This window comes from Ceratotherium simum, chromosome 15 (assembly GCF_057802395.1).
Source record: "Ceratotherium simum simum isolate JZ-2026a chromosome 15, ASM5780239v1, whole genome shotgun sequence".
NCBI classification, from domain to species: Eukaryota; Metazoa; Chordata; class Mammalia; order Perissodactyla; family Rhinocerotidae; genus Ceratotherium; species Ceratotherium simum.
Window position 1 is genome coordinate 59,181,559 of NC_141914.1, and position 4,616 is coordinate 59,186,174.

Consider the following 4,616-nt stretch of genomic DNA (forward strand, 5'->3'; position numbering starts at 1 on the left):
TTACTGAAAGTAGGATATTTAAGTTTCTAAATATTATTATGGAACTGTCTATTAATTCTATCATTTTTCCTCATATATTTTGGACTGCATTGTTACACACACACGTATTTATAATTGTTATATATTCTTGATGAATTTTCCCATTTATCAATACACAATGTCCTTCTTTGTAACTTTAGTATTTGTGACTTAAAACGTCTTGAATGATATTAGTATAGCCACCACAGTTTTGTTTTGGTTATCATTTGCATGAAATATCTTTATCCATCACTTAACTTTCCAACAATTTGTGACTTTGGAACTAGAGAGTGTCTTGTGGACAGCATAAGGTTGAATCATGTTGTTTTTTAATCCATCACACTTTTTCTGCTGGACATGTAAATGGGAAAAGAGTACAGAGGTTCCCCAATCTTTGCTTTTAATTGTAGATTTTAATTCATTTCCATTTTGTGTTTTATTGATTTTTTCTAGTGTACAGTTTTTCTTCTAATTTCCCTTTCTGTATATTTTTTAGTTATTGTCTTAGTGGTCACCCTGAGAATTTCAATTAATCTCATCAATTTATGACAGTTAGTTTAATACAAACAAATGCATTTTTGTACAAAAACTGCTCCTATATGGAGCTCTTACTCCCCCTTATGTTGCTTTTGTCACTTATTCCTTCTCTATACATTGTGTATTCATTAACATAGATTTATAATGATTGTTTATGCATTAGGACTTTGTCATATACGAAAATGGAAAAAAATGGGAGTTCCAAAGCAGAAAGCCTTTACTACTGTTTTTGATATTTCCTATGTGGTTACCTTTACTGATGTTATTTTTTAAACATGACTTTGAGTAACTGTCTAGTGTCCCTTCATTTCAACCCAAAGGAAACCCTTTAGCACTTCTGGTAGCACAGGTCTATTAGTGAAAAACTCTTGAAGATTTTATCTGGAAATATCTTAATTTCTCCTTATTTTTGAAGGACGGTTTTCCCGCATATAGAATTCCTGGTTGATAATGTTTCCTTTCAACACATTGTCACCCTGCTGTCTCCTGGACTACATGGTTTCTTTTTTTTTTTTTTTTTAACTTTTTGTTTATTGCAGTGACATTGGTTTATAACATTGTATAAATTTCAGGTGTACATCATTATATTTCTATTTCTGCATAGACTACATCATGTTCACCACCCAAATACTAGTTACAACCCATCACCACACACATGTGCCGAATTATCCCTTTTGCCCTCCTCCCTCCCCGCTTCCCCTCTGGTAACCATCAATCCAATCTCTGTCTCTATGTGTTGGACTACATGGTTTCTGATGAGAAATTGGCTGATATAATCTTACTGTGGATGCCTTGCACATGATGAATTGCTTCCCTCTTAGTTTTTTCAAAATTTTCTGTTTGTCTTGGCTCTTGACAGTTTGATTATAACGTGTCTCAGTGTGGATCTCTTCGGTTTATGCTACTTGCAGCTTGTTGAGATTCTTGGATGTGTAGATTCATGACTTTCAAACATGAGAAGCTTTCAGCCATTATTTGTTCAAATTGTCCTTCTGAAATTTTCCCTCTTTCCTCTTCTTCTGAGACTCCCATAATGCCTGTGTTGGTACACCTGATGGGCAGCCAGAGGTATGTTAGGCCATGCTCCTTTTTCTTCAGTCGTTTTCCTCTCTGCTAGTCAGATGGGATATTTAAAGTTGACCTACCTTCAAGTTTGCTGATTCTTTCTTCTGTCTGCTCAAATCTGCTGTTGAACCCTTTGGTGAAGTTTTCATTTCAGTTAATGTATTTTCAGCATCAGCATTTTTTTGGGTCCTTTTTTATAATTTCTATCTCTATGGGTATTCTCTATTTGATGAGAATACATTCTCCTGATTTGTTGTCCACGATTTCCTTTAGCTGTTTGAGAATATTGATGGCAATTCATATAAAAATTTTAAAGCTGAATGTTTGGTCTTCACAAGCAACTGTTACCTTTATTTCTTTTATAAATGGACCATACTTTCTTACTTATTTGCATAGTTTGTAGATATTTTGGAAATTGGACATTTTGAATATTATAATGTAGTAACTTTGGAAATCAGATTATCTCCCTTCCTTGGGATTTTCTTGCTACTTATTGTGGGTTGCAGTTGTTTGTTTGTTTTCTAACTTCTTTTTGTAAACACTGTATGCTTTGTCATGTATGTCCATTGAAGTCTACATTCCATGAGCTTAGTGGTCAACTAGTGATTTGCACAGATTTCTTAAATGACTGTGCCCCCCAGTGTACACTTACTGACATGTTTTGATAAAATTGCTTTTCTTTTTTTTGTGAGGAGGACTAGCCCTGAGGTAACATCTGATGCCAATCCTCCCCTTTTTTCCTTGAGGAAGATTTACCCTGGGCTAACATCCATGCCCATCTTCCCCTACTTTTTTTTTATATGGGATGCCGCCACAGCATGGCTTAACAAGCGGTGCGTCGGTGCACGCCCGGGATCCGAACCAGTGAACTCCAGGCTGCTGAAGTGGAGCGCGCGCACTTAACCGCTTGCGCCACTTGGCCGGCCCCTAAAATTGCTTTTTAAATTCGTTAAGAAAAGAAATATTCATTGATAGTGTCTTATAATTACATTTATTAGTGCTCTTTGTCTTTTTATGTGCGTTCATATTATTATCTGAGCCCAGTCTCCTTCAGTCTGAATAACTTTTACTATTTCTTGTATGGTGGATGTGCTAGCAAAAAATTATCTCAGTTTTTATTTATCTGGAATGTCTTCATCTCACCTTTATTTTTAATAGATAGCTTTTCTAGTTATAGAATCCTTGGTCAACAGTTTTTTTCTTTGAGCATTGGACAAAAAGATTATAAACAAGGAGCTGAAAAGCTTCCAAGAGGACACACAAATCAAGACCTAGGAAAGTGACTGAACTGAGCTACGATTTTGTAGTGATGGCAGGTGATGGTATATTGGACTGGGCTGGAAACAGCAGGGAGAATTCTAACAGAATGCAGTAGAAGCCTGGGGAGTAGGGTGACCCTGACTGCAGCCAAATGGACAATTTATTTGTTAGACAATCAAAGATGGGACATGAGCGTACACCAGGCTGAATCCAAGCATGATTAAATCTGGTGCCTTGGGCTAGATCCATAGGTTGAGTGGGGAGAAAGTCACTACTTTGACATCAGGTGGTATTTGATTAAGATAGTGCCACAGACATGGTAGTCATGATTAAGGTTAAGGTTAAAGTTACAGTTCATTATAACAGATGAGAGGTGGGTGGGTGTCACAAAAACTAATAAAATCTGGCAGTTGCTGAGGATTGGGTTCTCTAATTCTGAGTGTGAAATAAAACAGCCCTATGGTAGAAACAGCAGAGAGAGATTGAGGGGATGGGTGTGGAGAGAAACATATAACTCTGGGAGCCTGGATGTCCATGTAGAAATAAGTCACCCGGAGAAGGATAGTGCCATGCTCTGCCAACCCCTCAGTGCTGCTTGAAGGAAGGTGTCCTTTCTGTCCTCCCAAAATGCACCTGCCCAACAGGTGGAGGTGTGTAGGGGTGCAAAAGGAGCCTGCATCTGCTTCCACGCCAGGGTGGCCCCTCACTCAGACTGTGTCCTCTGGAGAAAAAGCCCTTCACCTGCATAGGTCTGGGGGAGGGCACTTTCCTCATTCCCACAAAAGTGGTGGATAGTGCAGATGTGGCCCTGAGAAATCCAGGGACATATGTGAAGGCCACCAGGAATCTTTGTATCAGTGAAGATACATTGGATAATCTGACATGGAAATAAATATGAAAAAGTCCTTTTGAAGGTAGGATTATTGTTTGACTTCTGTTATGTAGACAAGGACTGAGGACCATACAACCCACCCAGCGCCGAGAGAAAGATGACCTAGGAAAATGAAGGCTCCACATGCGGAAAGGTTTGAGAAAGCCCAGCTGTTCACTTGTATCTGCCTGTTTTCAATGCAATTAGATTTTGGTTCAGTTTTCTCTTTGGTGGCTCTCCTTTCCATCAATCTCTCAAGGCCAGATCTCCTGATTCTACAGGGTGACACGACAATCATGGGCCTGGAGAGAGATGGAAGCTGACCAGCATCCCTTTTCTTATGACTCATGTCTTGGGTCCACAGTTGCACGCCAGGATAACTTCCAAAGGCTCAGCTGGGTGAGTGTCTATGTCTCAGCTTCAACATGAATAGCGAGTGCTCAAGACCCTAGGCGGGTAATTGGTGGGGCTAGGTAGGATTTTCTCAGTGATGTATTTAGGATAATTCTCTTCTCATAATTTTGGTTTTACATCTCACTGAATCATAACTAATCAGTAAGTATTTCCAGCTGGAAACATAAATTTCATTAATATTAAGATCACAATAATTTATAATTTGTGGAAGTAAGTTTGTAATTTTATGATGTTATTTTGAATTGCAATTTTATTTGAAATATTTATCATTTTAATAAATTAGTTCCAGTAAATGTAAAATTATTTTATGCATTTATGGAAAATTTAACCTTTTAAGACACAAAGGAGTCTGGGAGTAATCCAGGATGATTTAGTCTCACTTTCTTTTTTAAACCTGGATGACACTTTAGCATATTTCTAAAACTTTATTGCTTACAATAATGTGATTAAA